Source organism: Sitophilus oryzae, unplaced genomic scaffold (genome assembly GCF_002938485.1).
Source record: "Sitophilus oryzae breed Bouriz unplaced genomic scaffold, Soryzae_2.0 scaffold_374_pilon_pilon, whole genome shotgun sequence".
Lineage (NCBI taxonomy): Eukaryota > Metazoa > Arthropoda > Insecta > Coleoptera > Curculionidae > Sitophilus > Sitophilus oryzae.
In genome coordinates, this window is record NW_022146945.1 from 1,396,861 (window position 1) to 1,416,511 (window position 19,651).

Below are 19,651 nucleotides of genomic sequence, written 5' to 3' on the forward strand. Positions count from 1 at the left end.
AGCTTTTTTTGATATCTACAAGTCGAGACGTTGGTGGTGTAAATTTTCAACATTATAGACAATATCAATCAAAGAAGATATCTTATTTCTTCATACATATTTAATTAATTTAAGTTAATCCTAATAACTGATTATTTATCAATAGCAATCAGTGCAGGTTAGTAGCGATGACTATGTAATTACTGAACGGAAATATCTTTTTGCGCCTTGCAACTTTGTCGCATATCTGTTATCATATATGCAAATCATTAGGAATAGTATATTTTATATATCTCTATATACAGATACAAACTATAAGCATATTTAATATAAATTAAACTTTTATTCATTGTTGCCAACCATGGATATATTCGACGCCGGACTGACTAACAGGGATTTAAATTTCGCGCTGGGGATTCAGGTGGTAGCTCTGCTATAAAAAATGTCAAGTTGCCGCATTTATTTATTTATTTCCTGACATTGTCATTTGTTTTGACACTTTAGTTTCGTATTACGAGTTTTTCATTTAAATAAATAGTGTAGTGATACTTTAAGGTTAATAATGATTACTAGCAGACCTTGCAGTCGAACATTGTTCTGTTTTTATGGGCCTTTTTTTAACTAATTTGACCTGGGTAAATCTCGTTTATACAATAAAAATTTATTTAATTTTTGACCTCAAATGTGTTATTCTTTCTCACGCAACTGTGTTTAACTTATTTAAATTTATCTATCTTCTATTTAGGAAGTAAATGGTAAATACGTCAAAAAACGTGTATTATATTAGGCTTTCCCACTCTACCAGACATGTTTGCAAATAGAATTTATTCCAACCCTGTTCCACGACACCGTTTAAAAATATCCAGCAATTTCATACGCCTGTAAGTCATCTCCATTATAATTTACGGGCAGATGGGGCGGTAAATCGGCACCGTTCTCGCCCAAAATAAAACCGTTTTTCGTGATTTAAGAGCGAAAATTTGTCCTTAATCGTTTCGGAAAAGACGCGGCTCGATGACTTACGCACAGTTTATTTATTTTTTGGGAGCCTCTACACCGTGACTTATCGACTACTAATGCTATAATTGGGCCTCGCGATCGCCAATTAGCGGGGCAGGAAGTACACGACGACGCAGGGGAACGGAACGATTTGGCGGTTCCAGATGTCGATCAGTCCCGTTTCTGGAACGGTGAGTGTGATGAAGCTGATGCGTTTGATGTCGTAACAAGTTCCTTAATTAATGTGATACGTCGCGCGGTAGAATCTCGTCCGTTTTACATAAATTTGACGTGTAGCAACTATTAAAGAGCATCGTGGGATGTGTAGTTTATAGACAGTTGTTTTCAAAGTGTTTCATATCGAAATACATATTTTATGTTAGAGAAATTTTACCACTTTCCTTTTCACGGGAAGTCTCTTTTTAAGATATCGGCTCTTATGGCAATTTTTCTATTTGATATGAACTAGTCATTAAAAAAGTTATATAACTATCTTCTAACTTCGTAAAGAATAGGGTATTTTTATAGACAGTTAAGTCTTCTATCAAAATATTGGCTATCACTACGGCAAGTTTTATTTTTGATGTGGACTAATCTAAGTGGAGGACTAAGGGGGGGGGCCTTAGTCCTCCAAACAAGGCCAATATATACGCCAACTATAAACAGTATAAATGGAAATATATATAATGGAAGCAGATATTTACTTAATTATAATTTATCAGGCCTCAGTAATTGTCAATGGCATTTTCTATTTAGGAAATTAAATCAAGGGGTAATTTTCTTTGTTTAAAATATCGAATAACTATTATTTTTTATATATTTTGAGACTGAATTTATTTATTTTAGCTTTTAAGTTATTTTTTAATGGTTTCATTATTTATTTTTACTGAATAAACATTTTAAATTACAACCAATGCACAGCATAACTTGTATTCTAGCTTCTTTACCGATGATGAGCAGTGAAGTATTTAGTATAACGGGGGCCACGGGTCTGAGACAGCGAAGGGGCCCCTCGGATCTTGGAGGACTTACAAAATCGCGATATTTTGTCGCGGTATTTCCCTGAAAGCATTTTTAAGAAAAATGTATTTAAAATTTTTGAACGAAAAAAACTACCTGTCAAAAAAATGTGTACAGCCTGTCAAGTCAAATTTAGTGATTCTCACAGCCCCTGTAACATAAAGAAAAGACATGTGGCTATCTATTTCAAAAATTAAATTGTTCAAATGTCATATAATAATGGCGGTACCTGTCATGGAATTGAGTGATTAAAAAATTATCATAAATAATTTTTTTTTTCAAATGGAAACCCACTTTTTTTATTTCACTGGTGGAAAGGTTTTTCAATTCGTTATGTTTTAACTAGACATATTCCTATACCTAAAATAAATCGTTTTTAAGTTATTTAAGGTTTGAAAACGTATATTTTTCTTGATTTTATCTAGCTTCCTTTGACATTAAGTGTCAAAAAGTCAGACAATTTATTTCCATCTGTCAGAAAATGAATTATTTGAATTTCCTATATTATAAATACTGCTGCTTAAAAGTTTAAAAAGTGTATTTAATATATCTCGTATTTTCGTTCTTTAGTGATATCTAATAGTTGATATTTTAATAATATACCGTACGATCGGAAAAAGAAGCGCAAAGTTATCTTGGAAATGATGATCGATAATATACTGTAATAGGCTACTGGTTAAAATCAAGAAAAATATACGCTTTAAAGCTAAATCTTAAATAACTTAAAAACGATTTATTTTAGGTACAGGAACATGTATAGTCAAAAAATAACAAATTTTAAAAACGAAAGCCTTTTCACGAGTTCCAAAAAATGGATTTCCATTTGAAAAAAAAATTGATTAAGGATCATTTTTAATCGCTCAATTCCATGACAGATGCGGCCATTATTATATGACATTCGAACAATTTAATTTTTGACATAGATAGCCACATGTCTTCTCTTTATGGTAGAGTGGCTGTGGCAATAACTAAATTTGACGTTTAGGCTATATACGTATTTCTGACAGGCAGTTTTTTTTCCTCCAAAAATTATAAATATTTTTTTTCTCAAAAACGGTTAACGTTAGGTATAGAGTGTTTAATATCAAAATTCATAAAATTTTACAGAGAATTTAAGTGTGTAATAAAAAATGGGGTCACCCATTTAAAATAAGAAAGTTGCTGTCAACTTCCGGTAACTTCCGAAAGTGCCGCCATATTGAAAATAATTTTAATCGATAGATCTCGTTGTGAAACAATGATATGCATAAAATCCCGTATCTAGATATTGCAGTTCTCTAGAAACTTCAAATGCAGGATCAGCCTGGGACACCCTGTATAAATACTTGAATTTTGTCAACCATTATCCATACGTCATTCAATTTTTACAAAATGTGCATTATATCACCATCTGAACAGACCGGGGGCCACATTTAGCTTCGCCGCCCCGGGCCCCCGACAGGCTTAGTCCGCCACTGACTAATCTACAAAAAATTTAACTAACGTTCAACTTTGTGAAGCATGGGGTATTTATAAAGAGAGTAAAGACGCTTTCAAGGCGTTTAATAAAAAAATATTTAAACATATCTATCCAAAAAGGAATAAATTTGATCATTTTTACCTTTGTCACGTGAAGTTTCCTTTAAAAAAATCCATAATGGTAGCCAGATTGGACCATAATGGTAGTCAGACCATTATGACACTTTTTATGTAGAAATTTTATTAAACTATAATCAAATGTAGTTGAACCGGGAGATGCACCTTTTTCCGCTTATCTTATCCTTGTATTATGAGTTGTAACAACGAGTCTATTTTGCCTGGTCACATAATCTGCAATCAGTCTGCTGGTCATATCTCTTGAAATTTTTGAATCTTAATGTTGTTAATAACTAAATCCAAGTCCTTTTCCAACCTTTTCCACAGCATATTCTCATTATTTGCCTGTAATGCTGGGTCCAGACCAAGCAGACAAAACAACGACAAGACAGAAACATTGCGACAAATCCAATACATTTCTGCGACATTTTTGTTTTGTTTCAAATTTCAGAGACTTTTCAATGTCCCGTCTCGATTAGCTAAAGATCAAAGTGTCTATGTTTTGTTTTTATATTTTACAACAAGTTGTCGGCGCAATGTGGATGGCGTATGCTGCTAACAGTAGAAGACCAGTGAAATCACACATGGTTAGTAAAACTCATTCGCAACAACTAAACTTTTGACTTTGTTGTACTTTTGCCCTTGCGGTGTGGACAATTTGTCTCAAATTTGTCTTGTCAGAATTTTCCATTTCTTGTCGCAAGTTTGTCTTGTTTTTGTATCAAAATCGTGTTTACTTTTTGTCGCCTTGGTCTGGATCTGGCATAAGACCGCAACTCGAACGCTTTCCAACATTTTTATTGGATTGATAATTTTTATTGGACTGATAATTTGAATGTGATAGGCAATGATCCAGTACTGAAACTAAAAGAATTTCTTCCTTCCATTTTCTTTTTATATTTTTATTTACACAATGCTTGCGTTAGATGTATCACCATTATCAAGTGTAAACTTATCTAAATCCTAGAACTACTGAGCTACGAGTAGGGGAAGCCGGGGGAATTCCGCGCACCTAAGCAAAATAGCTCCTAGATTGATGTTAATTTTTTTATGAGGTAATTTTTGTTTATGAGGAGTATTGATCTTTATGAGGAGTATTGATACAATATACAAACTATTGCAACATCGAAAATTAAACATTTTTGTTTTGTTGTACCCTATTAACACAAAAAAATAAAAATGTCTGACTGCGCGGTATTACCCGGGCTTTTCGGTAATACCGCGCATAGTCTGGAGGAATGGCACGCATTGAGGTATTTTAAGGCAGTTTAACTAAGACTTTATTATACATAAATATAGATAACACAAATAATAAAAAAGATGATAGTGTGAACAAAAGTAAAGATACATTATTGTATATTAACATAAAAAACACATTCTAACACAGATATTTATATAAAAAATAAACTGTTACCTAGCAACAGTAGTCACAAAGGTAGATTTTTCCTTTCTCCTTTCCACTACAAGCAGCATGGGCCCACTTTGAGCAGGAATTAAAGCCGATACCAGACCTCGTCCCTTCCAAACTCTCCGCAAATTAAACAGATGTCATCTTCATGGGTTGGAACAGGATCAACTTTGTCTGTCATCATCAACACAAAGCTCGCTTTCAGAATAACTCTCAGGTTCAGTATCATCGTCATCAAACTTAATATTGCCAATGTGCTTTCGCTTCTTGTTGATTTTTTTTACTTTCTAAAGTTGTTGAGAGTTTTCTTTTTTTCAATACAATGTTTACTTCTCTTTTCTGCCTTTTGTCTCTTCTCTTTTCCTTCTAATGGCAGCTTTAAGTGCATCCGCTGACCATTTGCCTTTTTCTGATGCCTTTTGGTATGTTCTGGGCATCATAAATTAAAAGAAACAAGCTATAAAAAAATAAACAAGAAGAGTGTACATTTGGGGTAATACCGCGCAGCGCGTTATTGGTTGTTATTGTTTTTGCGCGGTATTTCCCCGGGAGCCGTTTTTTTACCTAAAAATTTATTTTAAGAAAAGTACTTATATTTCATTGGTGATCGCTTGCGATAACACTTATAGGTGCACTGGTAAGTGGAAATAAAGTCAAGCTGCTTTTAATAATCACAGGAACTACTAATTATCAACCGCTTAAATTGCCGAAAAGATAGATGAAAAACCCATCTAGCACTAAAATGTTCGTTATTGGTTAACGACTGCCGGTAATTATTCCAAACTTTTTGAGCAAACTTCATATATGGCTTATGCAACGCGTCCAGTCTTACACCTGTCTATTACTAGTTGCAGTTTTTTCTACAGCGGCGTGCGCTTTATTACCCCGTGCGCGGGATTCCCTCGGTTTCCCCTATATTAACTATCTGGCTTGGATGTCTTGGCGATACCTCTATAATCTGGAGCGAAATCGATAATCAGTTGAATTCCCTTCTCAAACATCTCTATCTATTCACAAAGTAAAGCTTCATTCATAACAATAGCGGAGAGAAGTTTGTTTCTCTAACTTCAATGTAAGCATCCAGAACGTGAAAATTAGTGGTAGGAATTTTCAGTTAGTAGAATAAGTTAACAGACTTTTTACTTTTTCCAGTAATTATTGGAAAATTTGCGAGTAACATCATTTTGGCCTTTGATTATCATCAGTCAATAGAAATGGTGGTTAGAAATATAAAAGTTTATTATTTTATAATTATCAATATAGTTTTTCTCCTTTCTTAGGTATGAAGTTTTATATTACAGTTGGGGGTTGGAACCTTTGGTGTTACACAGCAAAATAAAGCACTAAATCACCACAATACACCAAAACACTTTTACTTTTACACTGGACGCGAGTTTCGCTAACCATGTTAGCATTATCAGCAGATGATCAAGACTCGTGAAGTGAAAGTGTTTTGGTGTATTGTGGTGATTTAGTGTGTTATTTTGATGAGGATTTATAATATTGAATAATGGAAAACATTTTTTATGCGACGTTTCGCTCCAACACAGTGGGCTTTTTCAAGCACTTTATTCTAAAACTTCGAGTCGTCCAGTTAGCACCAGAGAGTACAAATGCGTGAAAGTGAGTGACGTATTTTATAAGTAAGCTATTAGGCTTTATGTATACATCTGCCTACTGCAAGCCTTGCTAGGATATTCTATAAATTCTAATTGCATTTTATGTACATTGTGAATGATCGTAAACTTTAAAATATAAAGTAAAATTAAAACCATTAATTGATTGGCGAAGTAAAACTGAAGATTCGACTTTAGATTTTATTGTCGAGAGAGATATTCGACTTTATTAGATTCGAAATAAAAGTATACGAGTGCAGAGTACTCTAAAAATTTTGAAATTTGTATCTTTTAAGCTTCATTCAGAACCTCGCAATTAGTGGAATAAATTAGTGGGTTCAATTAAAGGTTCAATTACACTATACATTTTAGTTTACGATCATTCACAATGTCTAAAAAATACAATTAAAATTAATAGAATAACAGCTTGCGTTAATCAGTTGTATCCATAGAGAAAGCTATAATATTTATAACACTAAACTTTTGATTTCTAACCACATTTTTCTTTTGAAAGATGAGACTCAAAGGCTAAAATGACAGTCCTCGCAAATTTTGAAGTATAATTAGTGGAAAAGTTGAAAGTTTGTTAACTTTTTCCACTAATTGAAGATTTCTACCACTAATATTGACGTTCTGAATGCTTACGTTCAAATTAGAGGAAAAAACTTCTACGCTAATTGAAACCACTAATTTATTCCACTAATTGCGAGGTTCTGAATGAAGCTCTATAATAACTTTAATATTATTAATATCGCTTCAAATAAATCTCAGGAGAGAATACCGAATTTCAGAAATTTTAATCCGATCCCAAGACCAACGGCCTTAAAGGACCCAGATTAAAGGGGACCGATGTAGATGTTTCGGAACTGTCAATTTATGAATTTTTAATCGAGTTTTCATATATACGTGAGTGTGTGTTTCTCTTATGAGAGAGAGAGTGGTCTTTGACCCGAGAACCGGTTCAAAAAACCAAACAAGCCGATGGAAGAGCCGCTGTCGGTAAATGGGTCAGGCCTAATTTTTGGACCGGTTCCGTTCTGTCTCTGCGGTTCTTGCGGTCCTTCGAGCAGACTTAAAAGAAGAAAAAACGTGGAAAGTGTCGTTCATTTTATGCTTGTTCCATGGACAAAGTCGAATTTTATTCAGAAACGGTGTAATAAGTCTCAAACCAAACCAATGTTATGTAACTTCTGAAAGGAGTTTGGAGATAATTCAGAACACATTTCTAAAACCTTTTCAGTTATTAATCACGGAAATTTTACTCCCATTTACAAGCAATTTTATGTCCTACCTCTATTTTATTAGAGAAGTATAACTGATTTATTTTATATTGGTAACAGGTCAACTGAACTGTAAAAAATAATTTTATCCCAAATGAATATCAACATTAATTTTCGTCGGGATAACAGTTATATCGCACCTTTTCTGAATCATCCTGTCTGAATCATCCTGTCTGTGTGAATCCTTCTCTGTCTGCTCATCCATCTCGTGCCTGCATGTTTTCTCAGACCGTGCGCTAATCTCATCTGAGGTCTTCCTTTACTTCTTCTATTCTCGCAGGGCCTCCAGTTTACTATGCATTTGTTCCCTCGATCGTCGTTCTGTCTGATATTGTGTCTGATATGTTGAACCTCCATTTCAATTTTGCTACTTCACTTCTAACATCCCTTATTTTTGTTTTAGCTCTGATCCACTCATTCATTTTCTATCTGACAGCCTTACATGTAGCATTTGTCTTTCCATGTATCTTTGAGCTTTACCTTATCCGTGTTTGATTGTGTTAGTATCCAGGTCCATTATATACTTTGTTTTTCCACATTATATACTTCGTTTTTTAAGTACTGTGGATATCTATGTAACTTAATTTTCCAAATGCTGTCCAGATCAGTGTTACTCGTCTCTTTGTTTTACTGTTTGGTTTTCTTTTTTCAGTTTAATCATTTGTCCCTCTTCAGGTTTAGTCTGGTTGTTATGTTTTCATCTGTGCTTGTTAGGTTTGGTTTTTAGTTTCAGTGTAATTCATATTTAGGCCTATTCTTTTAGATAATGCTGTATCCAGTTCTTCCAGCATTTCTTCTACCATTTCTTCTTTCTATTCTGTTATTAAGGCGATATCCGCATATCTTAGGTGATTCAAGTATTATCCACATATTCTGATACCTTTTTCTCGCCAGTCTAAATTTTTGAAAACGTCTTCTAGTGTGTGGTTAAAGAGTTTAGAGGATATTCTCCCCTGTGTGACATTTCTTCCTATGCGAATTGGCTTTGTTCCTTCGTGGATTTTAATTGTTGTTTTTGTGTTGGATTTTTTTCAATTGCATCCCAGTCTTTGTAAATAAGTAAATAAAATAAGAAGTAATGATAACTTCAATGTTTTGTATTTTTAATTTGTTTTTTTGGTCAGTTTAAAAAACGCCAAGAAAAGTGCATAAGATTTTATTAAAGCAAACAATAAACAACAGATCTCTGTCGTGAATTTTTTACTTAGAGTTTCCAAATTTTAAATATACGTTTTTGAAAATGAAAAAAATTCTAAAGTAACTAAGATACGTTCGTTTTTGGAACTGAATTGCTCTTAGAGTATCCTTATATCCCTCCTTTTGTTTTTGCAAGTTATTATGTCCCAAATTATTTTGTCTTGGTTAGGCAACTTTATGTGCAAGTGAAACGAAATAGCTATTCCAGAGATACTCAAATCTTACTGATATATTTTTTTTTTAGAATTTACAATCATAAGTTGTATAGTCTGACGAAGTCTAGTCTATCTAGCCGAGACGGTTTTAAATCCAGAAATTGAATCGGCTATTTCTGCTTTAATTGTTAGATATCTGCTAGAGAAACTGCCAACAAACAATAACATGACTTTTCAGTGATATTAATACTATAAAAACAACAACCACTAATTCATAGGTGTGTTGATTAGGACCAGAAACAAAAAGTTAATTTTAATGTTAAAATTACTGTAAATCCACCCAATAAAAATTAATCTATATAGATGTTTCAAAAAACAAACTATAAAGGAAATGAGCACTTTAATTTTTAATTGAAAAAGAAGCTACTAAAAAGTAAAATAATTTGTCTAAATTGTTTAACACTAAAAATATACTGAATTAAAAATAAAAGTGTCGTGTTGTTTCTTTAAATCATATCACATTGACGATATGTTACCTACTTAAAAGCAACATGTACAAAGTTTCGAAGATATGAAATACACGCTACACAGTAGATAAAACAATAACGTTATACCTATGTTTGTTCAACGCCGTTACAAAATAAAAGAATTCTTAATTGTTATTTTTGTTGTTTGCCTTTACCACTTTTTTTATTGTTTTCCCGACGTTGCCCAACAGACCGGCAGGTGGCGCAGTAGAAATTCTGCGGATTTTATCTCAACGCTGCACGCGAATCGGCCAACTTTTGACACGCCACACGCTCTCGAAGCTAGACACCGTTTGCGTTCTAGAGATCTCGAAATAGTTTTGAAAACAACTACTCCTATTAGTAGTAATTTTAGTTCTTTGAGTTTATCTAAATGGTTGTTTTAGGGTGTAGATACTCATCGATAAGTTGTTGGTAATTATTGTTTTTAAAATAAAACATTAAATTACGTACAAATTTAAGAAGCAAAACACAAGAAGGATAGGTCCCAAATTCATGAACTGTTTTAATGTTGATATTTAATTTTTTATTACTTATGCGGGGAAAGTAGTATCACAGATTAAGTATACTATATGTATGCAGATAAAAATCTTATCCCTAATTCGTGGTACGAAAATTGTTTTTTATGACGATGTGCAAACGAGTCAAATTTCCTTTGCGCAAAAATAAACTCCTGTAAAATAACAATAAACAGCGTAATAGAGAGATATCGCTAAACCGAATAGCGTGCATGGACGTTAATAAGGCCAGATGTTATTTCCTTTACGTGAGGTGGTATTAACTCTCTTCATTTATAGTTATCGGCAGAGTTATCGGATCGGAAAGAATTCTGTTCGCGTCGCGTCCGCTATTTAAACTTAACCTAACTTGGAAATTATTTTGTTTACTAGGTATTTTAAAACTAAAGGGCTAAAGTGCTTCTTTCCAGTGCTTTATTGTTCAACGTCTGCCAGTGGGTTTAGAGCAACAAGAAACAAATAATTCTCTTAGAAGGGCTAAGTCGTCATCTGCTGTAAACCTAAAGCTTGTTTCATGTAGACGCGAATTGCGAATTGCGGAAAACGATTCGCCAAAAAGTATTCGCAAAATTTGGACCTATTTCATACAGTCGCGAAACTTTAGAGACATTTCATTTTTGCTCCACTGAAAGTTACCAAAAAAATCATAACCTGAGATAACTTAATTTGTTTTTTATTCGTGTTTACGACCTTTATTTTATATTTTATAGCATACAATAGCTTACTTCGGGTTTCTCTTATTACCGATTCTGAACCATCCTAGAACTGTGATGCGTATGCGCAGAAGGAAATATGAAGACATTATCTCATTTGCGCATGCGCTGCAGAGTTCTAGGACGGTTCAGAATCGGTAATAACAAGAACCCGACCAAATCTAATAGGAGTTCAAATTTGTTTAATGATTATGGATATTGATTACGATTGTGGGATTGGAACAGAAGGCGTAAAATTGTCATTTACTTATTGTTAAAACGTAGAAGAGAACGGTCATTTGGGACATGTGAAATATTTAAGTTTCGTAAGCAACAAGGGTGCTTATCGCAATTTAATTCAAGAAATGGGGACGAAAGATGAGAAAAAATTTAGGAATTTTCACAGATTGTCTGTACAGGAGTTTGATAACTTGGTTGAAAAATTGTCACCATATATATCAAAAACATATCATAAACATATGCACGAGAACCCATTTTACCCGGAGAAATCCTTTCAGTTACTTTGTACTTTGTCAGCGTCGTCAAAATAATCGATAACCGATCACAACACCATTCTGCGCAAACGCGAACTTAAAATCGCACGAATATTCGCAAAAAGTTGAAAACACTTTAACTTTCCCGCCCCCCAAATTTTAAATCTTGCAAATCGCCAAAATCTTAAAATCTCTGACAACGCCGCCATGATCATTAAAATTGAACCAATGAGAGCAGTTTCGCAAAATCGCGATTCGCGTTTACATGAACAAGGCTTAAGTCTCTTTATAGGTTCTTTAATATTGGAAGAGGTGGAATCCATATTTTGGGCCATATTTATTTAATTAAAACTAATCCCAGCTACTTAAATATCAAATTACCTAATAAAACTAAAGTAATAATTCAAAACAATTCAAACATAACCTAAAATAAAAGATATCGCCGGCCGGCCCCGATTGTTAAATACCCGCACATGCCCATTTAAGCAATTTTTAAACGTTATTTACAAATAGCGCTTGGTGTAATTGATCCGCAAATTACGTCAGACGGTAACGTTATTAGCGGGCGTTGCGTTAAAAATTGACTCGCGCATATAGTAACCATGACTGACCATGATAAGGTACGCGTAAATACTGAATGACGCTATTCGGTTTTGCGATATATCTCTAATAACTGTGCCGGTCAGGCGCTGTGCACAATTTTAGAGGCCGTAAGTGGGCGTCCTATGTGCGCAAAATAGTCACCTAACTACTATAGTGCCCGATTCCGAAAATTGGAACCACGAATAACAATAAAGAAAAAACAAAGATTATAATCTGTGGTAGTATCTTTTCGCTTTCTTTTGGAGTCGAAAAGACGCTAATTGCCCACTTCACAATTACTACACTACTTTTGAGCAAATTTAATGTTGATTTGAGTGCGACAACTTCTCGCACCCAAATTTTCATTGGCACACGCAAATGACAAGCAAAAAAGACAGTCTCGAAGTGTCAATATTAAAGAAGTGAGGTTGACATTTAAATTTTTTTTTTATTTTTTGTTTATTTTATTACGCTGCTTTTTAATATGTCTCTTTTGTTATATTTCATCATGTAAACAAATTATTAAACACCATTATGGAGAGGCAACGTTAAAATTCCTTCATTTTCTACTCTAAAATCCGCTTTAAAAATTTGCAGTTTTTAATGTCATCTTTTGCATTCCTCTATGGGGTGTTCCAAAAGTTGTTTTTCTTGTCACGAAATTTTTAAAGTATTTTTTGCTTTTTAATAAGTCCCTTTTGTTTGCATGATGAAATATAACAAAAGAGGCATATTAAAAAGCAACATAATAAAAGATAGTATGTGCAACTCTTGCGAAGTTGTCGATCGTCCACATTTTTGTTGATCGACAACTTTTCGCACTAGTTACACAATATACTATAATAAAACAACTATATTTCATATCAATTAAACTTGTAGTTACGTGATCGCGGGCGCGATTTTTAAATTCATTATTGCCAATAATTTCTCGATTAAAGAGACACTTTTCTTAAACCAATAGCGAATACCATTGACTCAACTAAAATTTATTTTGATCTAAGAGAAGTCTGTACATCATATACAGTATACAGGCATATTACGAGGTATATTATTTTCTGATAAATTTAGGTTTTCCTGGTCTGTAGTAAGTAAAGCGATATTATTTTCCTCGATAGTAGTTATTTCTGCTTCTTCACTCCTTGGTATTTTTTGGGGTGGTTCATCACTATCACTCTACAAATTACAAAAAAATGTTACATCACGATTAATCAAAGTAAAGCAAATAAATTATTAAAATTACAAAGTTTGGTCACATTTTGAATTTTTTAATACGACGACTTTAAATTCTAAAATTTTTGTAATTATTTGCATAATAAAATCGATAGCTATATTCTTATTCTATCTATAGTCACGCATGCATTATTTAAACAGGTGCATTAGGTAAATGTCTCTTACCTTCAAATATAGCAAATAAATGCTCTAATTTCCATTTTTTCAGAAACTTCTTTCAACAATCCATATATCCTAAAATTTGTCCAGTAAAATGACAAATGCATGTTAATAACGATCACTAATTTGTTATACGATATGCGTTTAAAAAGCAAATTATGCAAAATTCCAAGCAACAAAACCCGTGCGTACTATGATCTGCGACCTATGAAATTATGCGACGTACGACTGATCGGACTGCCATGCCATGCCGACTGATTGTATATATACCGTCCTTCGTCATCGTCTTTGCATGTCGTTATTACTTTTCATCAAAAGAGTATTTAGCTATTGGAAAAATGGCCATGTTTCTTGAATGAAGTACTTCCTAGCGTATTTTTCTTATTATCTTAAAACAAAGTAACTTGCACTTGGTTGAATGAAAATAGATTCAAGAGAAATTTTCGAATTTTTCAAGAGAACCAGTTTTCTTGAGTTAAGAGAGTTTTTCTTCAGGCAAAATATTTTCTTTTACGCTAAAATAAATTCTCTTGCTACTATTTTTTTTTCAAGAACGATGACGACTTTAGTTCAAATCTATCTTTTTTATCAGTGCGGTCACATCTATTTTTCCAAGGCTCCTTGATGAAAAATTAGTGTTTTTAATACAACTATGATGGCACTCTAGGTTGAAATTTAAAACACAATTTTGATTTAATCGAAAATGTCAAAAATTGACATATGAGATATGTCAGAGTGTCATTTTTTTTCGAATAAAGTAAAAAAATATTTCAGTCATGTCATTTCCAGTAAAACAGGAAGTGGCCGAAAAGAATTGAATACGTCAATCAATCCTAATTTATGTCATATACTAACATACTAAATATCGTTTTTTTTTAAACTGAAAAAATAAAAAAGTTATAGGGCTGAGCCACTTTTAAGACGCACCTGGTATATATTATGATATTAATTTTACATTCCTCTAATTTAGAATAATAGCATACGAAAAAAGGAAAAATATTTGTTATAAGTTTTTATTTCTTTTTTTGCAGGTAAGGAAAACAAACAATAACAAATCAACTGTATTGAACCAAAGATGTTGGTAAGATTTTTAAAGTTTATATTTTTATAATAGTGCTTATATTTATTGTGGTAAATATAGTGTTTTTGATAAAATATATCAACTATATTTCTGTAGTTATTTATGAACTAAATGTTTTACATCAAATGATTTAGTCGGTAATATTTTAAAGACCACTATTTTGTCTAAACAAAAAAGAACTTGTCTTTGAAATGTAAAGGGCACAAAAGGAAAAAGCTTTTTAAATTTCAGTGACATATTAAACTAGTTCTTTTGCTTGTTAAAGAACTTATAAAAAAAAACTCTGGATTTGTTTAACATAGAAATGGAAATATGACCTGTCATGTAATTTGTAGAGTTTTATACTCCAGAAATATTATTTTTCTGTTTCAAAATATTAAAGCTATTGACTTTCCTACAGTCTGCGCGCTTTCTTGTAACTAATGAGAATAAAACAGAAAAATCTCTTCTAATAATTCCCATCTCCGCCTTCGCATTTCGCTCTATTCCTCCAACGAGCTGTACAAATAATAATTGAGGACATTTTTCCTCATTCGCTGCGCCGAGTTATCCTGTTGGCTCTATTGCGCTCGCTTGAGTAGCAGAATTTAACAAGGCATCCTCCGACGCCTTCGCTATAATTCGGAAAAGGAAAAGAAAATTATGCCGGGGCGTGTATAACCGAAGAAGGCGTCGGAAAGAAGAAAGAAACGTCGCCTGGACGGGAATGTTTGGATTGGGTCAAAGAAAAATGAGGCTTTGATCATGGAACTGTGTGAAAAAGGTGTGAAATTTTTGTAGGCGTCACGCGTCGTTACAGAAGCTTTGTTGACTTCAGCATAGAAAAAATTCCGAAGTTTGTGTTTCGAGAAAGTATTGAGTAAATTGATGAGTGTAATATAAAAAACGTTACAGGAATTCTAGCGAGGCAGATACAGTGAGAATCAACCTTTACAGGGACAAAATTACTTCTTAAGGAATCAACGGTATATTATTTAGTACAGAGTGATTAAACTTATGTCGATAAAAGTTTAATAAACATTCTAACTTGGTGACCCCTCTTTATCACTACCACAAACCCCGAGGTGAATAAAATGGATCGAGGGATGTGGACAGATACAGCATTTCTTCAGGACGGAATTACCTCTATACAGCTGTCTAGAGTATTTGGATAAAGACTTATCCTTTGCAGTATTTGTGCATTTATCTTTTTCCTTGTAGTTAAAGGTTAAATAATGTGGTTAAAGAGTGATGGGTTAAATTATATCAAAGGCAGAATTCTTCCCATACAGCACATCAAAACACATTTACGATGTGTATACATTATTAGATGCAGACAGAGGGCGACACAATTCCTCCGATGTAAATATGCTATACGTTTACACATTGTAGTTCAACACGTATGCACATAGGTTAAACGTCCGCCTCACAATGTAGCCACAGTATAGCATTTACGTATACACAAAGTATGTCATACACAGTGTGCCATAGGATACACAGTGCTTGTGTATTACGTTTAAACTCTGTTTACACATTGCAGTTGTGACTACCGCGTGTATAAGTATGTATTTTGCTTCGTATATACATCTTGTGCTAGATAAAACTTCTTCTTATGAACGAATTTAGAAAATAATACAAGTTTTGATGCCTAACTTTTCGTTCTTTTTAAGAATTATATTCAATGATCCCAATTATATCTTTTTAGAACGAAAATTAGGAAGGCAAAACTTGTTTTTTTCCAAAAGAAAACACTGTAAAAGAACAGAATTTGTATCAAAATGTATTAAAAATATAAGTACCTAGTATAACAACATACTAAAATGGTAAGACACTGGTATATCGCCACGATTTGGTGGACCTCGTTTAGTCATTTTTTCTCCTCTTTTCCTTCCAAGCAGTTGGTTTGTTAGCATACTCATTCATCGAGCACTCTGTTGGACTTTGTTGTATTTTATTTCCAGATTGACAATCTCACCCTTAAACTTTATATGAAACTGATTATTGAATATTAAACATACCTGTATGTTGATCCATCAATAACTTACCGAATATCAGTGTAAGAAGTTCTTTGAAGTGTTTAAATCTTTCTTTCTCTGGTCCATTTAGCTTTTTATTATTTCCAAATGAAAAAAAAAAAATATATTGCGAGCTAACCTCTTTATCATTATACGAGAATATTTGGAGTTTTCAGTCATTGGAGTCAAAATTTGGTAAATTGGGTATCGAGTACGGGAAGAGTCGCTACTATAATATTAATAATACACTTAGGAAGGTCTAACAAGGTAATTAAAACTTGTGCTTAACTTTAAATCTCTTTTAAACTACACACAAACAGAACATTTATATAGAGCTTCCGAATGATAAATCAATAATGGCTGCTAACATATACCACTGCTAGAGAAAGGAGAGAGGACACATAAGATACACTTGGTCGGTGTATCTACGCTGAGGCTATCTGCGCGTGCGCACACCTTCATTTCATGCTAGGATGTAGACACAACAGTACACTATTACAAAGTGTCTATATAGATAGTTATATTAAGTTTATACGTCACATTTTTACAAGGTGTGTACTATAAGCACAACTATGATACCAAGTATCACACATACATACGACTTATACATTGTATGTCTCATATACCGACGTCAGATTTCATCATTTTAATAATTATTTGTTACGTTACTAAAAACTCTTTAGAAACCTGTGTGCACACAGTATACAACTGGTAAACATTGTATCACACAATTCTATCAATATAAACCTGCGTGTATCTCATATGTATATGTTAGAACTAGATGAACACTTAGGTTCACTTTAACATATTTTGTTTTTCATGTGTCTCCCTTGTAGGAACGTAATTTCATTTGGACGTGCTGTATGGGTTTCAACTGTCGGCAACTATACCAGATCAAAGCTATCGATATTATCTCATTTCTCAACCCAAATTTTTAATGTCCTCTAAAACACTTCCTTTTATCTGTCATACCGACCAGCGGCCGATTTTATTTATTAGAACAGCGTTTGCGACGTTGCCGGTTGGTCCGCGGATCACGATCCGATCATTAACCGCCGGCCGAGCCGATGAATGGATTTTCGTGATGGAACGGGGCCCCGTTTGCGAGACCGACACGACCGCGTGACGTCACGGGCAGGGGCCCCACGGGGCGGCGCCCGGGTCAGCGCGAGGCGACCCGCTGTGACGCTTTGGTGGTCGGGACGTCAGTGACAAGTCGGAAAAGTGCCGTTTTTGTCAGTGGCATTTGCTAAAAATATTGATGGTTTATTTCAAATACTAGCTGGTTTCCGTTTGGATTTCAACGCAGTTGTGTTTATAAAAAACACATTTTGTAGATTTTTTTCCAGGGGCGAAAAACCTACACTTTTTTTAAGAAAAAAAAACGATCGTATATGATGATACAAAATGCTCGGGTGTTTTCGGGGAAATTTTCCGAACTCTCAAATTCTAGCTTTACATCTATCACATTACTTTTCAGAGCCTCGTTTTGTTTTGAACAATCGATTACAAATAAGGCTCGACTGGCAAAAGCGGTAAAATCTAGCAAAGGTTCGCTATTGATCTTTCCCAAATACGATTTTTGAAAATCCGTATACATACTCGTAGAATAGGCTTTAGAAAACTGTCTAGTGCTGAAATTTAAGTCTACGGATTCATATGGGTAGGCTTCGGAATTTAGATAAAGCTTAACGTCTGTAATTTTCAAATTATCGAAATATGTGCCATTAGCTTTATAGTTATCTTTTCGATCTTCTTCAAAGAATACAATAACATATCCCGCTCGTTCAGATGCTGCCTTCACTGTCCATACATCTTTTCTCGTTTGTCGTAGAACAGGTAGTTCATGAATTTCCCATTTCCTAAATCCAATAAATATCGGTTTGTCCTTGGAAATTGCTTCAAACAATTTTAATTTCACAGTATCGCTTGGGTAGATATGTTTTACTCTTAACTCGATATTCAAAATGGTGATGTCTGCTTTCTTGTTTCCCTCTGAATTAACATAACTATTGTCATCCTTTTTGGCACGTACAAGTTTCAATTTGTGCGTTCCCATAATAGCGCTAGTATAATCGGAGAAGACGTTCAACAGGAAATTTAATGGTATTAGGAGACTGAAGACAATAAGAATGATTATTAACATTCGATTCTTTTTACCATAAAGTAATGAATATGAAATGTTAACATTTTTTTGCTATATCGTTAAATTATCATTGCTATCATTGATTCCTGACTACTGACCATGCTATATTTGGGACATTCCTCGAGGACACCTATCACTTTCAGCGTCCAATAAAATTCTCCAGGGATAAATCGAAGGAGGTAAAAGGGGAATATGCCGAAGAAAGCTTTCATGGCATACAGGACTTCCAAGCACTCCAAGTTCCTGCAATTAATAGAGCTATCTGAAGAGAAAGAAAAAGATGATCGCCTACGCAAGAATCTGCACGGCAACTGAAGAAGACTATGCTACAATAAAAGATATATATACCAATTGAAATTATTTAAATTGTAATCTTGACTGCTTACAGTGCATCAAGGAATTTGAAACAGTAAGGCATATCCTCTGCACCTTCGAGTCTATAGATACGAAGATTACTAATAACCAGCAAAGAACAATATACAAACACCATTAGGATGATACAAAAATTCTATACAAAATAATCCAAAATGATTGAAGTATAGGTGGTTATTCTGATTTTGCCCATTTGGTTGGAAATTGGTCTTGGCAATTTGACTTGTTGATTCACTTGTTGTCTTGTAAAGCTTGATTTTCATGCATCTGTTATCCGACGATACGATGATACGATATTAATTTTATTGGTTGAATTTAAAGACTTTGATTGGTTAGAAAATAACGCAGTTTTTAAATTTATTGCATTTTCATGCCCCCGTTCATCGGATATACGATTTGCTTGTGATTGGTGTTGTTTTATATTTTTGATTTCCATAACGATTTTTCTGTTTAACTTATAGTCTGAGAGCTAGCAGTGTTTTCGAGAGAGAATTTTAAGAAAGCTGGTTCTTTAATATACACACAACCAAACTTATATGTATGGAATCACTCTTTTTCATTCATTTCTGACTAAATTTCTTACAAGGAAAAAAAATGGTATTTTTTGTTGTAAGTAAACATGATAAT

The 19,651-nt window shown here is 33.7% G+C and overlaps 1 protein-coding gene across 2 annotated transcripts in view; it reads left to right on the forward strand.

Moving 5' to 3' along the window:
- Nucleotides 1-19,651, forward strand: part of LOC115885106 (protein apterous-like) — a 331,311-nt gene that overhangs the window by 153,162 nt on the left and 158,498 nt on the right. The window lies entirely within an intron of this gene.